General features: G+C 39.0%; 1 protein-coding gene and 1 long non-coding RNA gene across 2 annotated transcripts in view; both read right to left on the bottom strand.

The window, feature by feature from the left end:
• Nucleotides 1-22,137, bottom strand: part of SUPT3H (SPT3 homolog, SAGA and STAGA complex component) — a 281,071-nt gene that overhangs the window by 192,672 nt on the left and 66,262 nt on the right.
• LOC139827653 (uncharacterized) overlaps nucleotides 8,455-22,137 on the bottom strand; it is a 30,662-nt gene continuing 16,979 nt past the window's right edge. Inside the window, exon 3 of the long non-coding RNA XR_011738559.1 lies at nucleotides 8,455-8,618. This is a non-coding gene — a long non-coding RNA (uncharacterized lncRNA). The remainder of the gene's footprint in view (nucleotides 8,619-22,137) is intronic.

The raw sequence follows: 22,137 nt of genomic DNA, 5'->3' as shown, positions 1-22,137 counted from the left end.
CCAATCTCAGCTTAAAAACCTCCGGGGCCGGTGAGTCCAGCACCTCCCTGGGCAGCCATTCCAATGCTGACCACTCTCTCTGCACAGAATTGCTTTCTAATCTCCAGCCTCAATTTCCCCTGGCAGAGTTGAAGCCCATGCCCCCTTGTCCTATTGCTGACCACCTGGGAGAAGAGCCCAATCCCCACCTGGCTAGAACTGCCCTTCATGTCGTTCTAGAGAGTGCTGAGCTCACCTCTAAGCCTCCTCTTCTCCAGACTGAACAAGCCCAGCTCCCTCAGCCTCTCCCCATAGGTCTTGTGCTCAAGTCCCTTCCCCAGTCTTGTTGCTCTTCTCTGGACCCGCTCCAGCACTTCAATCTCTTTCCTGAACTGAGGGGCCCAGAACTGAACACAATACTCCAGGTGTGGCCTCCCCAATGCAGAGTACAGGGGAAGGATCACTGCCCTTGTCCTGCTGACCACGCTGGTTTTGATACAGGACAATATATCATACTCTCTTCTCCAAACCACTTCTGTCACGTAGAGCTACACATTCAAAACCAAATATTAACGCATAAATCATCAGCAAGGTTCATTTCATGTCTTAAGGAGAAGGTCTTTCAGGAAAGAAAAATCTCATCATTCTTTGGGACATCGTCTCCATCTTAAAATTCACCACACGCACACCTTGATCAAATAGATATTCCCATCAGCAATTGACCAACATACTCGATTCTTCAGCATTGTAAGGGGAAAAATTACCAACCTGTGGTGCACTATTATACACTTCAAATGAATTCCAGCCTTGAAACATGCGACAGCTCCATAAAAATAAAAGTTGCACCCTTTAATATCTAAAACTACAAAAACGAACAGAAAGCTTGAAAGTGCTTACAGGGTGGTTTCCAAATATCCTGATGGAGACTATTTACATGTTAGTTAAGACTTTACTGAATGCCAAAATTTAAGGAATAAGGAAAATGTAAATAACTGAAATTTAGCAATGGTTTTCCAGACAATGATCCAAGAATGGAAATTCTGAATAAGCCTTTAAATACCAACATGCTGATATGTATAAAATATAATGATCTCTAACAGCCAGTACAAAAAGAATGGAAAAACATAATCAAGCTATGCTAAATAAAGCCTCCTGAGTTAGAAAACCAGATTTTACATAGCCTTCAAAGGGAAGCATTGCAAGAAAGGATCTTTTATTCAGATTTTTTTTCAAATAAACTAGGTCTGGTTAGAAAAGAAATTCAATCAAGCTTAAAATAAAGTTTTGCCATAAACTTGTAGCAACTCCTCTACAGAATAACTACATAATATAAACATCTCTGGAGAGTGTCCGATAAGAAGTGATGATCACAAACACTAATTTTTACTCCAGTATTAAGAATACTAACAATTTATGACAAGCCACCACCACATCTCCAGAGGATATTATCATGCATTGAAGGCCTGAAGACACCTAGTTTACATGAAAGTCAATTCCGCCTTTTCAAACGTGCTTTTCACCTGATATAGAGCATCCTAGTCAGTGATGTGGGAAAGATTTAGCAACCATTATTTCTTCCTTGTTTTTCCACATAAGGATTAGGGTTATGGATTTCAGTTAGCAGACAATTTGGGACAGGTTTGGTTGACACAATCCGTCTTTGCAAAGCAAGGAGTCTGCTGCTTCAGAAGAATTTGTTGTAGCTGTGCTTGGTGACTACCAAGAGTCCACTGACGAGAAGAGAAAAAAAACTAAGCACTGCCAAAACTGGAATAGAAACCTGGAAAACCAGAATGTCCAACACTTGGGACTGAAAGAGTAACATGGCCAGTAGCAGATGTATATGCACAAGGAGACATCTCAGAATTAAAGGTAGTTTTCTCAAGTGAGAGAGATGGCAAATGCATCTACAGATACAAGAAGGGCAGAATTGTTTCTTAAGAAGTCCTATTCCCGTTGTTATTCTTGGTATCTGTTTCTTGCAAAAGTCCTGTTTGGAGAATTAGAGTAAATCCTGACTGTTTGCACGCTATGACATAATAAGAACAAGTGCATTTCACCGTTTGCCACAACATTTAAGGTGCCAGATTTGGCAATGCTACATAAAACAGGTTTCTAGTATCCAACTGTTTGAAGAGAATCCACAAAATCCTTTAAGAGAGGAAATTCATAGGCCAAGCTTATCAACAATGCAACTGATACCATAAAACGGCTTCAGCAAAGTCCTGATGGTCAGTAAAGTGGGATTAGTCAGTAAAAAGGAACTGATGCAGCATTCTGGGGCAGCGTCCTCACAAAACTGAAGCAGTAATTTGCACCAGTTAATTTTTCACTGCATAAGAAAATAAATCAAAGTTACAGAGATAAACTTTTAGTATTTCCCAATTTTTTTATGCTTCATTTTGCAACACTGATGTTCTTTCCACATAAGTTCAGAAAAGGCAATTAAGCCCTACCTTTTTGTCAAATATAATAATAAACAGGCATGTTAATCTCATGGCTAACATTAAGAATCATTTAGTTTGGAAAAATCCTTTAAGATCATCAAGTCCAAATGTCCATTTACTGCATACATGGCTCATGAGCAATTTTGGAATCTTTAGAATCAAGAAATAATCACCTTTAATTTGATTTAATGCAGCACCAGGTCAAACTGAAGGGTCATTCATTATGACTGAAGACTTTCCACATGTATACTTAACCAGAAAGACAAGTAAATGCAAATAAATGCTGAGATGATTTCATTCTTCCTTAGCTATCCTCCCAGCATTTAACCATACATCTGGGTGGACAACAGGATGATCATGAGCTAGTACTGTGCCCTTGTGGCCAGGAAGGCCAATGGTACCTGGGGTGGATTAGAAGGGGGGTAGTCAGTAGGTCAGAGAGGTTCTCCTTCCCCTCTACTCTGCCCTGGTGAGACCACACCTGGAATATTGTGTCCAGTTCTGGGCCCCTCAGTTCCAGAAGGACAGGGAACTGCTGGAGAGAGTCCAGCGCAGGGCAACAAAGATGATGGAGTGGAGCATCTCCCGTGTGAGGAAAGGCTGAGGGAGCTGGGGCTCTTTAGCTTGGAGAAGAGGAGACTGAGGGGTGACCTCATTAACGTTTACAGATACATAAAAGGTGAGTGTCAGGAGGATGGAGCCAGGCTCTTCTTGGTGATAACCAATGATAGGACAAGAGGGAATGGGTTCAAACTGGAACACAAGAGGTTCCACTTGAATTTGAGAAGAAACTTCTTAGTGAGGGTGACAGACACTGGCCCAGGCTGCCCAGGGAGGTTGTGGAGTCTCCTTCTCTGCAGACATTCAAACCCACCTGGACACCTTCCTGTGTAACCTCATCTGGGTGTTCCTGCTCTGGCAGGTGAGCAGGGACCTTTCGAGGTCCCTTCCAATATCTAACATTCTATGATTCTGTGATCTACCCCAGAATTCAGATGCTGAGATCCACCTGCCTTGGACTCCAGTTGCTCCTTTTAGGCATCAAAATCTCACCCAGTTGTCATATCAATCGTTCAGCACCACGGTGCTCAGAAGGACCACACACAGAGAACATGTAGGGATTTACTACGATGATCCATATACATCTATCACCACACACTTTGATTACCATGACTGCTGTCCAGGAATGAAGACAAAAACCCTAAAAAGCTTATAATGGTACAAAGGTTGGAAATCCATTGCTCATGACAGTACAAAGGTCTGAAGCTCACACAACTGGCAGTACATTGTGCCTTTTCTGTACCCATTCCCACTACAAGACAATCCATTTCAAATTACCTTTTCTTGTAGGATTTTCTGTCCTCAATACTCTGCTCAAAAAGAAAATTCTGTTATTTCATTGAAAAAATAGTGTCATTAGACAGAAGGTAAGTGATAAATGCAGGAAATTACTTTCCAGAATCTTTAAAATAAAGATTAGAGCTGACATGACTCGATGAAGTTCACACCACAAGAGACCCTATTTCACCTCCTTAGAAAACAAATGGACAAAATTAGCCTACTTTGCTCACTGCAAGCAGAAACTGTTGAGAAACAAGCTTTAATGCAAAAAACTGCTTATTCCAGATTAGATTAGAAAATTGCTTGATTTCACTGTCTCCTAAACTAAAATGAATGGAAGTCTGTACCATACAAGTGCTTAATGCTAACTTATTCTAAATTCAACCAAATTCCATAAGGTCTGCTGGTGATAAGACAGCATCTTGAGTTACTCTTGAGGATCAGATGGGCACTGAACAGCTTTACAAGGCATTGGCCAAAGGTTTGACTTTGTGGTTGCAGCTGTACCCTTTTGCATGCACAAGGAGTTTAAAGAAAGGTTACAAAAGGTAAATTTTCCCATGTTAATTGCATTTTGAAAATAAGCATTGATCTTTAGAGTATTACAGATATTTTAAGGGAATTTATACAATAAGATGGCAAGCAGAATATGTTCTACGTGTAAAATACTAAGTTTTTATTCCTGGCTTACTGACAGTGTCCTTCAGTGTTTAAAAATCTGAGTCTTTGCTGATGTGACCTGTACAATTAAAAACATCCACAAGAAGATCCACAGACCAAACGTCACAGCCACACTGTACTTTCTTCAGATGGGCTAAAAAGACTAAGTAGCTCTCAGAGCACTTTCATCCATAGTTGTTGGTGTATATTACCATAGATTTAGCATATTAAACGTGAGGTTTGTGACTATTTCTCCGTTTCTATAATTAAATAAAGTCATGTGTACATTAACAACTGTAGGAAGTTTCACCATTATTCTGCTCAAAGCCAGCTGGACATGAGTCAGTCCTGGATCAAAAAACATTCACCTACATCACTACCACTGAGTCAGTACTAGGGTATTATCATAGAGTCATAGAATAATTTCAGTTGGAAGAGACCCTCAGGATCACTGAGTCCAACCATAACATAACTCTAGCACCAAACCGTATCCCTAAGAACCTCATCTATGTGTCTTTTAAAGCCCTTCAGGGATGGTGACTCCACCACTGCCCTGGGCAGCCTGTTCCAATGCCTGACAACCCTTTCCATGAAGAATTTTTTCCTGATATCCAATCTAAACCTCCCCTGCTGCAACTTGAGTCCATTCCCTCTTGTCCCATCACTTGCTACTTGGGAGAAGAGACCAACCCCCTCCATGCTACACCCTCCTTTCAGGCAGTTGTAGACAGTGATAAGGTCTCCCCTCAGCCTCCTTTTCTCCAGGCTGAACAGCCCCAGGTCCCTCAGCCGCTCCTCAGAAGAGCTTCATAAAAAACCAACATAACTTGATCAGGATTGTACACCCTATCAGCCACTGACCTCCTAGTTGCTTTACTTATCATACACCAAATAGACCAACTGTTGTTACTGGACTGTCTTAGAGAAAAAAAAAATCAGATAAAACTCATTAACTTTTCCAAACATTCCTACCCAACAATCAGGGAACTTGTATAACCATTAAAAGCTGTGCTGTGTAAGTAGGAAGAGGAGACTTGAAGAAGTAAAGCACTTGCTGCAAGCTACTCCTAAGAGTTTAGATGGGTTCAAAGAGCAGCTGGATAAACTCATGGAAGAAACATCCATTGAGAGCTACTAAAAACAGACACCTCAGCTCAGGAAGACTGAACGACACACAGCTAGAGGTTAGGAAAGCATCCTGTGGAAGTATCCCTATCTTGTTTGCCCACCAGAGACGATATAACAGGTTAAATGAACCTCTGGTATGATACTGGTACAAAGTTTAACAGTCTTAGAGTGGATGCCTTGGGAATAAAGCTTTATATTTCTAATCCTGCCTTTTGAGGTAGAATTAAAACCTATTATTAAGCTACATTTTTTCTCACAAAGCGTTCTTAATTGTTAGTTAGTTGACAGGCTATCCCATTCTTGTGTCACTACTGTTTTATGCTATTTAGTGCTATTTCTAAATAGGATTAATTCAGTGTTAGTCTGGTGTACTTAAGCTTCTGTGTCCATATGGTTTGTATTTTCATTTGGTGCTTCACTTGAATTTATCACATTTTTTAAAAAAATTATGGAAGAACTTAAGCCAAGTTTTAAACCTGAGTTACGTACGTTTGTGGAATATGAGCTGTCATTAATACGGGTAAAATTCGGAGTCAGATTTGGATTTCATCATCTTCCAAGAAGTATTTGGGTATCCTAGTTTACACTGGTCCAATACTCAAACTGAGGCAAGCAAAATCCCACCCTAGTTAAGGTTCTCCTCCCAAATGTCCTAAAACACTGCAAGTTTTGAACTATTGTGTTATTCATTATGATCAAACAATGTGTTTAAATCAGAGCACAGAAACAGAGGCTTCCCTTCCCAAACAAAATTTACATTTTATATTATTTTAGCTAAATGCTTAACTGAGCACTTGAATGAAGAATCTAGCACACTATACAAAGAAGAAAAATTGCTAAAGGTATTTTGAAGTAGACGAAAAATCTAATCAAACCTCACAAACCAGTATCAAAAAACCTTCTGTACTGTAATCTTGTAAAAATGCCTTCAAACTCTCTATTTGAAGCATGTCCCATTTATTAAATATATAAAGTTCTGTAAACACTAGCATCAGAGCAAATTACTAGCTGTATCTCACAAATCAATTTGATAGCAACACCAGATTTAGCCCAGCTTCAGCCCTAGCTATCACGACACAAAGTATTACTTAACTGAGACCTAAGTACCTGATGGATTTGAGTCAAAGGAACTGCTCAGTTCTTTAGCGTGCTGTAACAAAAAGTCTGGAGCTCTAAAAAAATGGCCTTTGAGGAAAAGTGTGACCAGCAGGTTGAGGGAAGTTGTTCCTTCCACTCTGCTCTGCCCTGGTGAGGCCGCATCTGGAATTGTGTGTCCAGTTCTGGGCTCCCCAGTTTAAGAAGGACAAGGAATTACTGGAGGGAGTCCAGCAGTGGGCTATGGAGATGATGAGGGGTCTGGAGCATCTTTCTGATGAGGAGACACTGAGAGAGCTGGGTCTGTTCAGCCTGGAGGAGACACTGAGAGAGCTGGGTCTGTTCAGCCTGTTCAGTTGAGAGGGGATCTCATCAGTGTTTATAAATATCTCAAGGTGGGTGTCAAGAGGATGCACCAGACTCTGTTCAGTGCTGCTCAATGACAGGATGAGGGGCAATGGGCACAGGAGGTTCCATCTGAATATGAGGAGAAACTTCCTTCCTTTGAGGTGCCAGAGCCCTGGAACAGGCTGCCCAGAGAGGTTGTGGAGTCTCCTTCTCTGGAGACATTCAAACCCACCTGGACGCATTCCTGTGTGATCTGCTCTGGTGAACCTGCTTTAGCAGGTGGCTTGGACTGGATGATCTCCAGGGGTCCCTTCCAATCCCAACCATATTGTGTTTCTGTGATTACAGGTGCACCTGCTCGCTCAAAATTCCAAATCCATGATGCCTACAGATATGAGCTTCTTTCCAATATACACTGGGAGAAAGAAAAAAAATACTCCTATAAAACATACATCAGCACACCACAATAGAGTTAGGGTTAGGACATGACCCAGTGATGTCACATCTATTTGACCACCAGGACAGGGTTGTGGTGTGATACCGATGACTTGAAAAGGTACCAAAGTGACACATTTCCTTCAGTGCACGAGTGTCAGTCTCTGGGAGAGGGAGAACCAAGTTCAGACTCTCTGCAAATGCCCATGATGTTGATACCAACCTGGCAGGAATGCGATTTAAAGGTGGGCTGAACGAGAAACACACTGAGAGTACGAGACTTTGCAGGGTTGAAAAGTGTTACAGAATTAAACAAAGTGAACAAATTCCAATGCCGACAGTTCAATTGTTGAAGAAAAAAAAGAGATTAAACCGACTTCATATCAAATACAAGAATCCTTCCACATACCAGAAAAAGCTGTTAAAGGATAGGTTAGCACCTCATTGTATCAATATGGGGTTTACAAGAGAGAAACTGAAAAATTAAGCCCAATTTACATGTAATCTATCTTAAATTATTTCTCCTTACTCTCCATACTTGTGGAGCAGGTTACGCCAACTACAGCAGGAACTCGAGTGAATTGGATTGACCTCGTTTAACCTTCCACTTGTGCTTACATGAACCTGCAAAACAGCATCTCTCCTCTCACAGAGCATCAACATGTCTAGAATCTTAAAATTACATTTAAAATTATAAAATTGAGCCATGAGAAAGTGGCTGTTACTTCTGAGAGCACTGTTCCTTCCAAACATTACACTGAATTAACCCCTTGCAAAAGTAACTAATGATATATCTAAAGCTGATGAGAAAATATCACTAAGGGTAAAGAAAAAGCTTCAACCCGTACTTGTGATCTGCCATTCTAGAATACTTCCTTTCAAAGTACCATTTATGCAGATAAATCATCAAACCAAAGCTTTACAGCTCACGTATCAGTTAAATATTCATGTGTAACTGGGATTTTCACTTCACTTTTAAAACACTGAATAGTATAACACCACAAAAATGAAGACAAAAAAATATGGTCTCTTGTTAATACATTTATTTTCACAAGAACATCACTTTCATTTTATTAGCTGCTGTCTTCCCTTCCTGCTTATCTGTAAATCACTGTTTTCCACCTCATTTTCCCCTCCTCAGATCCTCTTCATACAGATAGGGAATTCCCTTACCAAGGAGGAATTCTGTAACAATAAGAAGAATAAATGTGAAATGCTTTACAAGAATTCATAAATAAAGGTTCTTCTGTTGCTCTTGGTAGGACTACAGCTACAAAATTCCTTAAAAAATGCTTGAAAAATATAATAAAGGACTGTTTTCCAAGGGTCTAAAACTATTCCAGAACTAACCTGACTCTAAACTATTGCAGTTACACATTCACTGACTTACCTGTGTTTCTCTAAGTCTGAACCACATTTCTCACCCTTAAGTTACAACCTAATGATTTTCAGATCTGATTTTACATACAGCGCCACATTTTCTGACAGTCTTTTGGGTTCAAGTGTTCTCCCCACTACCCCAAATCTCTAAGAGATCGTGCATGGATCATCCCAGCCATCGGAAACTTTTCTCACAGGTATTTCTGCACTGCTGGTTTCAATAGTAACCTCTGCAGCAAACTGGAAAAACACCCAGTATCTTTTAAGTATATTACACCAACATAAGCAGCCACAGGGCTCTGCTCAAGTACACCAGTGCACATATCATCAAGGTACCTACAGCAATAGGACACACTGGTGTTTACCATTTACCCTCAAGAAACTAAATACAGGCAAGAAAGCTGAAATTTAAATAAACGGGGAAACCAAAAGAAAGGAAAGATAAGTATATAAATGGTAATTAATTTTGCTCCGAAGGTTCGTCTCAATTTATGTGGTCCAAGTGACAGTTCACACAGAATCTCAGAATCCCAGAATCAGGGGTTGGAAGGGACCTCAAAAGCTCATCCAGTCCAATCCCCCCGCCGGAGCAGGAACACCCAGATGAGGTTCCACAGGAAGGTGTCCAGGTGGGTTTGAATGTCTGCACAGAAGGAGACTCCACAACCCCCCTGGGCAGCCTGGGCCAGGCTCTGACACCCTCACTGAGAAGAAGTTTCTTCTCAAATTTAAGTGGAACCTTTTGTGTTCCAGTTTGAACCCATTACCCCTTGTCCTATCATTGGTTGTCACCGAGAAGAGCCTGGCTCCATCCTCCTGACACTCCCCCTTTCCATATTGATCCCCATGAATGAGTCCCCCCTTGGTCTCCTCTTCTCCAGCTCCAGAGCCCCAGCTCCCTCAGCCTTTCCTCACACAGGAGATGCTCCACTCCCTTCAGCATCTTTGCTGCCCTGCGCTGGACTCTCTACAGCAGTTCCCTGTCCTGGTTCATTAGCATCCTAAGGTTTTAGACTTGTATTTAGAGAGATTCACACACAGAATCACAGAATGTTAGGGACTGGAAGGGACCTCGAAGGATTAATTTCTTTTCTTTCTCTCTCTGATCATCTCCTCTTCTTCTCTAACCCAAATATTTAATAATCCTTTCTTCAATCAGAAAGGTATTTTAACCCTGCTTTTATCACTAGTGCTCCCACACTGGGAATGTGATTTCTCACTTGGCCACAGTCAGCTGCAATTATTTATCACCTGCTCAGACAGAAAACACAGTACCATGATTTAGATATATTGTTTATATGGAAAGAAGTATTGTCTTCCAAAAGATCATTTACCCCGTCATAGTAAATACCTAAGTGTCACTAAAGAAGTACAGAAAAATGAAATTTATCTGGCAAAAGTTTCAATGAAAATCGACACATTATATATTACATAGTGGCAGTCAACAGCTTTCCTAACTAGTACTAATCCCACTTCCAGCTACTGTTAATTTCCTATATTCTCTGAGCTTCTGAGTGCAAAGGAAACCTCAAAATGTAAAGCTTTCCAGGTATGTGCTCACGATAGATCATTCCACAGAGTCACAGCTGGGGAGGGAGGTGACATGAAACAGGAGGAACAACCTTAAAATAAGCTCCAAAATCAAGTTATCTCTGAGGGATGGGTTAAAAAATTGGGTCACTTACAAAACATTAAAAAAAAATTAAAACATATAAGGCAATAAAAGTATTAATGTTCATATAATCACCAATTCTATCCCTGAGTAGTTTCTTAATCAGAACTAACTTTCATTGTAACATACACTGCCCTTTATTTACATTTCTCCATATGAATTAGTATTTCTAGAAGGGATGGGAAAGGACTGCTTCCAAATTAACAACAAAATTGTATAACGTTCCCTTCACATTATCTTTTTTCCAGTATCTAGGACAAAATCCAGGAGTTCTCATTTTGTGGCATTTACTGTCAATTAAATCTCATCATACCTACACAACCATAGAAAACAAAACTGCCAGTCAGGAGCAATACTTACAAGCACTTCAGCAATTTTCTCTTTTATTTCTCATTTTAACTGTTCCACATCTAGGTACTAGACAGTGCTTGACCACAAACCAGCCAAGTGGTGCAATTATTCATGCTATTGGTAATAATCACGTCTGCATAGTTGCAGCATAAACCTGTAATTACCCAGGCAGGATACCCCCAAGGCTTGGGAAACAGCATTAGTTTTACAATATGAATTTAACAAGCCAAAACTTATCCATGATTGAAAAAAAAAAAAAAATTCAAGGAAAGCTTGAACCTTGCCAATTATAACTGAAAAACTAAAAACACATTGGGGACAAAAAAAGAAATTGAATGTGAGGACAATGCTCACAATCTTTTTTTTTTTTTCCGAGGACACGAGGCTACAGAACTGGAAGGAAGAGGGATCCAGAAGAGCTGGTTGATTTTCATGTATCACCTTCTCCAAGCTCAGGAATGAGCCATCACAAGGAGCGGGAAATCAAGCAGAAGAGGCAGGAACGATGTTTTGATGAGCAAGGAGCTCCTGACTTAACTCTGATAGTGAGGTGGACTGCTAACTGGCCGAAGGGAAGAAGCCAGAGAGTCGTGGTCAATGGGGCAGAGTCCAGTTGAGGCCTGGATCTAGTGCAGTGACTCAGGGCTCAGTACTGGGGCTGGTATTATTCAATATATTCATCAATGATTTGGATGAGGGAATAGAGTGTACTATTATCAAGTTTGCTGATGACACCAAGCTGGGAGGAATGGCTGACACGCCAGAGGCTGTGCTGCCATCCAGAGACCTGGACAGGCTGGAGAGTTGGGTGGGGAAAAATTTAATGAAATATAACAAGGGCAAGTGTAGAGTATTGCATCTGGATAGGAACAACCCCAGGTTCCAGTATAAGTGGGGAAGTGACCTGTTAGAGAGCAGCATAGATGAAAGGGACTTGGGGGTCCTGGTGGACAGCAGGATGACCATGAGCCAGCACTGGGCCCTTGTGGCCAGGAAGGCCAATGGTACCTGGGGTGGATTAGAAGGGGGTGGTCAGTAGGTCAGAGAGGTTCTCCTGCCCCTCTACTCTGCCTTGGTGAGACCACATCTGGAATATTGTGTCCAGTTCTGGGCCTCTCAGTTCCAGAAGAACAGGGAATTGCTGGAGAGAGTCCAGCGTAGGGCAACAAAGACAATGAAGGTAGTGGAGCATCTCCCTTATGAGGAAAGGCTGAGGGAGCTGGGGCTCTTTAGCTTGGAGAAGAGGAGACTGAGGGGTGACCTCATTAATGTTTACAGATATATAAAGGATGAGTGTCAGGAGGATGGAGCCAGGCTCTTCTCAGTAACAACCAGTGATAGGACAAGGGGTAATGGGTTCAAGCTGGAAAACAAAAGGTTCCACTTAAATTTGAGAAGAAACTTCTTCTCAGTGAGGGTGACAGACACTGGACCAGGCTGCCCAGGGGGGTTGTGGAGTCTCCTTCTCTGCAGACATTCAAACCCGCCTGGACACCTTCCTGTGTGACCTCATCTGGGTGTTCCTGCTCCGGCAGGGGGATTGCACTGGATGAGCTTTCCAGGTCCCTTCCAGTCCCTGACATTCTGGGATTCTGTGATACAAAAAAGATTTATTGAAGTGGGGGAAGCAGGGACAGGTGACAACACTATAGAGTATTTCAGCAAAATACACGCAACTTTCTCTGGGCTAACTGCTATAGCTTGTATGACTGATATAATTTCAAGAAGGGGAATGAGAAAATTAACCTATGTGTGATAATGTGTCTTTTACCAACTGCATGTTGGAATTAACTTTAAAAAACAAACAAGCAAACAAGTTAAAAAAGCCCAACAGCCAAAACCATTGGCACTGGATACCAGTTTAGGGATGAAAAAATGAGTTTGTTTCTGTTATTTCACTGAAATTATTCCAGCAAACAGCATTTAAAAGATCTTGAAATGAAAATAAAATAAAATAAAATAATCCATGGAAAATATAATGATGTTAAGAAAGTAAACTATCTTCAACTATATATATATGGTTCCCGATAGTTACACAGCCCATCCAATTTTGCAATTTGTGCTCAGAAGTCAAGTATCCAGCTTAAGATAAACCAGATGGCAAGCGAATCAACACACTAAAATATGTTTAAGCTCCATGTGATAGGACGGAGCCTTACACCCCAGTTCACAGCTCCTGCTCAAGTCTCACCATAGATACACGGTTTGATGAGTGATGTAACAGGACCAAGATCATTTAATTCTAATACAAAGATACAAAGAAAACATTGACAAATCCTAAATATGACCACACCAAATTTACAGGAAGATATGATGCCGTACTTCAGTTGGGATTTGTAGATATATTCACATGGAAGATCTGGAACAGTATTCAAGTAGTGCTTCAAAAATCAAAATCTTTCTGAAACTTTCAGGAGTGTATTTCAGTACCACACATGTTGCATTTCTACTTAACACCGTTTATAAAACCAGATCAAAAACATTTCTAAAGGAAACCAAGTTCTATAAAATGGATTTTACAAGAATTTCATTCTCACAAAATTACATGTGTAACATACAAAAATGCTGCAAAAGAACAAATTGGTCTTAACAGACTCATTTTTGTTACACTTTTAAAACCACTGTATTGATACCTAAGTAGTTTCTGTCCACTATAATTCAAACACAAAACTGCTGAAGAAGATACATCATGTGTATTAAGATCATTTTTCTTTCATATTAATCCCTCCCTATTGGGAAGTTCTAACCAGCTCAGAAATCTTTAGAGAGTATTGAGAGAGAAATTACTATTTAATTATATGAGTTTAAAATATCTCCAATATTGGCGGGAGTTAAGCATAGAGCAGTTCTTATAGTTTTAGCAATATTGGTGGGTATCTATACTACTGAGTGTAATTTTTTTAAAGCAAAAGAGCTTTGAGATGTGACAGGTGCCAAATGAACTATTAAGCTACTAAATTCTACCAGACTACTACTTCTCAGCATTGGAACAGCATCACAGACCCTTCTTTTGTTATCACTGAAGTCAATAATGGAAATATTCAGGATGAAAATATGATAAACACAAGAAACTATTAAATTACAACCACAACCTACAGGAAAAAAAAAAAAAAGGGCAACTTTAAGCTTACAAATATAAGCTTCAAGATGCTATGCTGAACATAAAGCAACTATTTGTACCAAACAGAAATGCATTTCAAAGCATTTCTGTAGTGATACAGAAGATATTGAAGTAATTCACAGTTCCAGATATGTGATTTGTTTTCCTTATCTTCTCATTCTGAGAGATGCCTGCATGACCATGAACATAAAATATACTCCAGGTAAATCACATGAATAAACCTGATCAACTGCAGTTTTACATCACTTACAAGAAAGGTTGTTTTTCCTGAAGTTCCTATATTTGATTTTTAACTTCTTTTACAAATGACTACAGACTGATTCACATAGTTGATCTGCAGAAATGCTGCTGCTACAGCTATGGTACAATGGCTTATTATGGAACTGGGCATTGCCCAATTCCATAAAAACGTAGAAATAGTGGTTTAGAAGACATAAAGCCCTTCTTATTAAGATGGAAATAGGCAAACACAGTAGGCGTCTTGCAAAACTCTGTCCTAAACTCTAGAATGTGAAAATTTCTCTCCTGGGAATTTTCAAGATCTAGGCATAAGGACAAAGAAATACTTTGGATTTTAAATAAAATAAAATAAAAAAATCCCACTATAATTAACCCAATGAAAAAAAAAAAAAAAAGAGCAGATTTGAGAACACCAAGGACTTTAAGAAACACTGAAAATAAGGTGCTGACCCACACCTTTTAAATACTTGCGATTATGAACTTTAACCATTAAAAACTTGTACAAAGTAAAACCAGGATTTCAAAGCAGATTTTCAGAGGGCCTTAGGGTCAATATTGAGTTTTTACGGGGCCACCAAGCTCTGCCTTTGCATGTATGTGTGTGGCATGGAGGAGGGTAATAGAGAGAAATCCGTGGAACTAAATAGATTTAAGAGATCTTTAAATACTTATTTATGATCTCCAACTTCTAAGAACTTGGGATTGTTGATACAGACGGGGAAAAAAATGCTGGCTTCAGAGATGGAGTGGGATGGAGTTATGATCAAAAGCTCTTCAGGATAAATATAAATATTTAATGCTGCCTTCCTTAAATGAATAGTGACTACAACCATAAGCTTTCTGAAAGTCTTAGGGCAACAGTTAATCCAAAAAGTTTCACCTATGAATTCAGAAAACCAAAAGGAAAACTATTAACATCAACTAGCAGCACCATATTGGGGCAAAATGCAAAGATACACTTGCTTTAAAGGGAAAACCACACTCCTTTTTCTTAGCCTGGCGGTCTTAAAACATCAATGGTTAAAAGGTATTTCTTAGTATGTACATAACTCTCAAATATAAATCTCAGTGGTTTATACTGTTCTTTACATAAGTGATGATTTTTTTCTTGCCAAATTCTGCATTCAAAACCCACTGCATGGGCCAATAGGTGTAGTAGTTCTAAAATTACTACTCTGGCTGTTGCTATTGATCTGAGGGTACAGACACCACGTATAACAAGCTTTTGTCATTTTTACTATGGAATTAGCACAGTTAATATTTTAGCAACAACCTAACAGTAGAGAAGTAATTTGTTCCTGTGACTCCTTCATTTATGGGAAAAAAAAGAAGTATGAAGGAAAGCTAAGGATGGAGATGGAATTAGATGCATCTTTGCATCACCCTCTTGAGACCTCAGAATTTCTTCTTTCCAGGTTTTCCTCCTCTTACCCATGTATTTTCCCATAATTGGTATGTTACAAAGTGCACGCTCGACAACCAGTATCCAAGGGCTTAGCTCTCAGTTCACCTGCACTTCGCACAATATTGCATAAAGGATGTAAATTGGGTATAAAACCAATCATGCATCTTTTTCACTGTTTCATTCAATGACTTAAAATAATTGGAAAATTGCAAAAACATCGTAAAACAATACCTTCAGCAAGCTTGCTTGTATTTTCGAAGACAAAAGACTGTGTAGAGACTATATTCCAGTCCTACATGGAAAAAAAAGACTGAGTAGTCCTTGGGAATGATGGAGCCGAGACTCAGCCATTGCCCAGATCCATGTCCAGGGGCATTAGACCATTCTCTAAGTGAATGAAGTCTTGAATACATTCATCAGTCACATAGAAGGACAAAAATGTACAAATTAGAACAGATAAAATTATAGTAGTGTGAAAAAACAGACAGATGAGTATCACTTTCTCCTGGTCTGCTTCTTGCTTCTGAAACATCATAGGTCTTCATTCTCAGAAGTCTTAGTGACACTTCTCTTCTATCCCTGTATGCAACTCACATTCAGTAGAGTATTTCCTTATAACATTCAAAAGTTATTCAATTTATTCACCTGAAATGTTATCTGAGTTTTATTCAAATCAAGTGCTAACAGATAATTTGAGTATTAGATGCTACTACCAAAATAAAGCATTATTACTGCTCCCTTCGTACTATCTACGGGCCAGCTCCTCACCGAGCACTGTCAAATAGATTAAGGGAGAGCTGGGCAAATCTGAAACTTTAAATCATAAAAAAATAGCAAAGTTTCTATAAACACACCAATGTAATTCTCTTCCAATCCTTTCATAATTATTTTTTACATACAGAGAGATTACCACAGCAAAGAGTCCATACCATAAAATGGTCCTGGTATCAGCTGAACCCTCAAAATTCTGCCACAGTAACAAGCAGCCAAAATCCACAGGTAAATTAACAGGCAGCGTGACACAGCAAGCGGCATCTCAGAATAAAAACTCAAAGACAAAACCTGATGTAAGATAATTTGAGGGACTGTATTTCCAGCGCGGTATCTGTGGATGAAATTGCATTCTGCCAGCATTAATTACCCACGCTGGTCTTAAACGAGGTGAACATCAACTTCATGGCAAAATTGGTTTCGACAATTTTTTAGAGTTTGTCATCAGTGAACAATTCAGTCGTAACTCAAGGACTACTCCAAATAGATTATGCTTTACCAACAATCCATTCTGTTTACAGTTTGATGATACTTAACCAACACAGCTACCCACATCATTGATCTACAGCTTTAACATCTTCAGCCTAGTCTTATAAGAAAACAGATGATAAATATGTTTATATTATCTGCCAGCCTCTCCTTAATGACTTGTGAACCACAAGCTCCTTAACATCTTAGTGAAGAGGTAAAAGACAGAGAGACCACTAACAGAGCTCCCAACACTAATTCACTTTATTCAGTTATTTAAATGTTTTGGTTCACCTGCTCAGACTTTCATAGATAAACATTCCATATCTGAATTTACATTAAAATTAACTGTCCTACACTCTCAGCAGAGAAAAATAAGAGATTCACTTGATCCTAAAATAAGCTGTGTGAATGACGTGGTAGACGATTCATTCTCTCATTGTCATAGAGCAGAGCACAAAATGCAGAGGATTGGACTGTTCGTGTTGGATTTCACTTATCTAGCTGCACTTCTTTTACCTCACCTTACTTTTAGACACTAACAGGATGCAGCTTTGTTCTTCACAGATCCACACATCTGTGTTATGGTCCATGATCACAAATTCAATGTGCTAGAGTTCAACAAGGCCAGTGGTGCTAATACACAGTATCTACTTAGAAAGACAAGAACTATCCAAACTAGAAAAAGAATGACAGAGAATTATTTATTCATGGCATTACAGAGGAATTTCAAAATAAGGAAAAAAAAAAAGTCAATACTCAGAAAATACTAGAAAACATGAAGGCTGAATATTACATTACTCAAGAAGCATCAGAAGGGAACGTACTTTCCCATAGCATAAACCCATCGGTAGTGCTTACAGAGTCCCACTTTACCTTTTGTATATTTTTTTTCTATAAAACAACATTTTCTTACAGCAAGAGGTCATTCCAAAAGGTCTTTTCTCTATAAGCTTGTTTTACACCTGTTTTTTGTTCTGACATTCCATTAATGTCATGTTCATCACATACATCTACACTAAAATGTGAGCGCGTGTTAACTGCATGTGTCATTCTAAAATTCATTTCCATGCTACCACAATTTCTACCTACAGGCAGAACTTCCCATGTTAACAAGAAAATATTTCAAAGAGCTATAAACAAGAGTCAACTTATAATCACAGAATGTTTGGGATTGGAAGGGACCTGGAAAGCTCATCCAGTGCAATCCCCCCGCTGGAGCAGGAACACCCAGATGAGGTTACACAGGAAGGTGTCCAGGTGGGTTTGAATGTCTCCAGAGAAGCAGACTCCACAACCCCCCTGGGCAGCCTGGGCCAGGCTCTGTCATCCTCACTGAGAAGAAGTTTCTTCTCAAATTTAAGTGGAACCTCTTGTGTTCCAGTTTGAACCCATTACCCCTTGTCCTACCGCTGGTTGTCACCAAGAAGAGCCTGGCTCCATCCTCATGACACTCATCCTTTATATATTTGTAAACATTAATAAGCTCACCCCTCAGTCTCCCCCAAGCTAAAGAGACCCAGCTCCCTCAGCCTTTCCTCATGAGGGAGATGCTCCACTCCATCATCTTCGTTGCCCTGCGCTGGACTCTCTCCAGCAGTTCCCTGTCCTTCTGGAACTGAGGGGCCTAGAACTGGACACAATATTCCATAACGTCTCATCAGCATCAGAATTCATCCTCTTGCTTGTACAAAATCTAAAAGGAATAACTGAAATTAATTCTATGCCATGCATTATCTGAAGCCTACTTTCTGGTCACCCAGAAATGCACTTGTTTACATGAACAAAAGAACCCAAAGATATGTTGACCTTCTCCAGCAATCAGAAATCTGAAGACGTTTTATCTTCCTGAAAGGAAGTTTAATACCAAGGTAGGTGGCCAGACTAACTTCTAGTATCAGTGAATGCAGCTGTGATCAAAACTTTGTTTTACGGAAATTTAGTAGAGTTGAGTACAGACTTAACAATGATTTTCATAGATACTTCTGTCGTACTCTTTTTTTGTTGCATTCCATTGCATTAAAGTATGTGATGATGATCCCTATAAAAGAAACATTACTTAGATTTAACTACATAAAATGGATCCAGAGAATGTAAACAAAGTTCTCTTTAATGTAACCATAATTTGATTCCATTAAGCCCAGAAGCTATATATATGGGCATACATCAGAATAACACGTGTTGTCTTTGGAATTCCTGCACCACCTGGTCCTCTCATCCAGTTCTACGTCTGAGATAATGTAGTTAAAAAAATAAAACAACTGTTTTTTTAAAAAACCATCTCCGTTCACATTAGAATTCTGAGGAATGCTGCAATTGAGACATCAGCGTATTCTGGTCTTTTCTAGCTCAGGAAGGAGGCAACTTTGGCTGTTCTTAGAGCTCCCTTCTCTATCCCTTCTTTGTTACCTTCTCCTTTTCCCTTCACATTTTTGTCTCCTCTCTTCCCTCCAGCCTTTCCATTCTTCAGTTCTTCCAGGAACTTCTCATCCTTTCTCCTCTTTCTCACCCTGCTTCATCTGCACGAGCTTGTGCACCTGGTTCAACCTTTGCCAAGGGCTGGAAGTTCAGAGACAGGAAAATTCAAAGAAGTGGTGGGTTTAACCCATCCCAGCACTACCCACTGCAACAAAGTGAAGTCATTTAACATCATGTGGATTATCTAACAAACAAGAAGAGTCCACTCACGTAAAACACGATTTATATCTCAAGGTAATGCTACATATTTCCGAGAAAAATACACAGCATTTCTGCCAAATGGCCAACACTCTGGAACACAACACTGAAAATAAGTTCAGATATTCAGTTGAATAGGAGTGCCCAGTATAAGAAGTCAAAAACGTGTAAGATCAGCAGACATAAGAGCGTAAAGATATTTCACCGCTCTATGCCTCATTTGGGGTAGAGATATTAAAATCATGTGCTCAGTCTCAGGATGCAGTTTTGAAAGAAGAGAAACAAGCTATTGGCTAGAAAACACATTTATAGGAAAAGACAGAGAGAATACCACTTGTCTAGATTTGAAGAACAACAAAATAATCAAACATCAAGAGGTGACTTAATATCTCAATATCCTAATGAAAGTGTATTTCCTGGAGGAAGATGCATGAAAGGGTCGAGACAGCCAAAGTGACTGGAAATCAACACCAGACATGCTCAAATTTGATTTAATAAAACTACTTCTTAATTAAGTGATGGATTAATTAAATAAACAGAATACCAAGAGACACAATAGCTTAATGATATTTTCATGTTTTGGATCCGATCTGGATTACATTATAGAAGAAAAGTTTTAGTCAAATATTCACAAACATTTTTGGCAGAAGTACTTTTTAAAAGGGATAACTGATATAATAATAGGTTACACCAGATAACCTAAAATACCTTTTTGGCCTTTAAATGTATAAATTCAAGGCATGTCCAACAGCTGAGTTAGAGCATAAGGAAGCCTGACAGATCCACAGACTAATTCCAAGACATTTAGAACTGATGCAATTCTGAAGTTCAAGGAAGTGAAATACGGTATCACTTGGGGAAATCAAGTTATACAGAGGAAATAAGTGGGAGGAAATACGTATTGGGTTACCCAGAATATGCAAAGGAAGCACTTCATAAATATAGCGACTAAATGAAAAGGTGGTGGTAAGCTCTCTGCTTTCTGTGGAGAAATAAAAAGGATGATGCAAACTGACAATGGAGAGAAGTAGGAGGACACTACACAGGTGACAAGAACCACTCATGGGTAAAGGTCTCTTTGACTGGGGTCACTGTACTGGAAACACAAAGTATTTGTAAACTGGAAACAGCTGCTTAGAAATCTTAAAAACAATAGTAACCAAATTAGTATCTCTATTATTATATAACACCTTTGATACTTTCGGTGTATGTAATAATCTCAAGTAACAGCAATTTTTATGCATTTTTTTTTTCTTTAAAGAACAAGATTAAAGGGTGTTTTCATATAAATCTAAATAAGCAACTGTTTACTTGGTTTCAGTGTCAAGCAGAAAAACAAGCAAATTTAGTCAAATAACATGTTAGCAATAAACACAGAAATAAAGGTTTCAAAAGTTTCCCCTGAATTTAATAGAAACTGGATCAGGCCCAAACTAAATCTAGCAAGAATTAGATCTAACTAATTTAATTAAACTACCGAATATACATATATATTTTTTTTTTCTAAGTTTAAAAGTAGTTATTCTGATTTGTATAATTCTCACCATATTTAAATCTTTCTAATTCTTCAAATATTAGTGTCCACAGTTAGAAACCTAAACGGATTTGGACTCATCTGCAGAGCACTGAGCATTTGCAATTTGCCATGAAAACAAACTGAAGCACCAGAGCTCCACACCTACAAAAGCCTTACCATATTTCTGTATATGTCCAATATAGATTTATCTATTGGACTTCAAGCACCCGCAACTCAAAAAATTACAATTCTATTATTACATATTAATTTTTATGGTTTTGATACTGTAATAGTAGTTATTACTTCGGCATCTCTCCTACACCACACTATCCAAGGATAATCACTGGTTTAAATGTCAGTGGACCAAAGTGTTTTCATTCATTCCAATATTCCTTTCACATGTTAATACTTTTCAAATTAAATCATTCCCCCTAAACTGACATCACAGATTTAACAGTTATTTCCTGATTAGAGAGGAGAGGAAGATGAATAACTCATACTTTTCAGATATGTACGAGAAATTTTTCAAAGTATACCTCTTGAACCCCAAATCCCAACAGTTAAATAATTATAAACCAGATAGGTCTTTACACAGAAGTTTCATCATATAATTATGATGCTGATCATTTAGAACTATCCAAAACGTCTCCAGCATTTTTAAACAGCTAAGCAAAGTTATTTTTAAAATCAAACATATGTGCTTTTTTCTGTGTATGTCTTCGGAAAGAACATTCTGTATAATGAAAAACATGACCGAATTTTTCACAGTACATCACTATAAAACCCTATAATTGACTTTTTGGGTTGGTTTACTCTATATCTATTTTTGTCCATGTAGAAAACAGCAATGATGTGGTGAAAAGACCAAAATGTAGGTCCCATTGCAGGATAAGGCTCCATCCTGATTAGTGAAGAAGTATCATGTTTTCCCTGGGAAACATGCCCATTTTGTACAAGGGAATTCAGTCCACATGAACCTCCTTTTTAGGAAAAAAGAAAAAAAAATAAAGGAAACAAAAAGATCAGTCCTTTTAAGAAGCACAGACTCTAGCTAGTGATTTCCCTCAGCTTTAGCTGGGCCCTTCCAGCACAATGCAACTCCGC

Source organism: Patagioenas fasciata, chromosome 3 (genome assembly GCF_037038585.1).
Source record: "Patagioenas fasciata isolate bPatFas1 chromosome 3, bPatFas1.hap1, whole genome shotgun sequence".
NCBI lineage: Eukaryota > Metazoa > Chordata > Aves > Columbiformes > Columbidae > Patagioenas > Patagioenas fasciata.
Note: the sequence above shows the minus strand (reverse complement) of the source record. Positions and strands in the feature narration are given on the sequence as shown.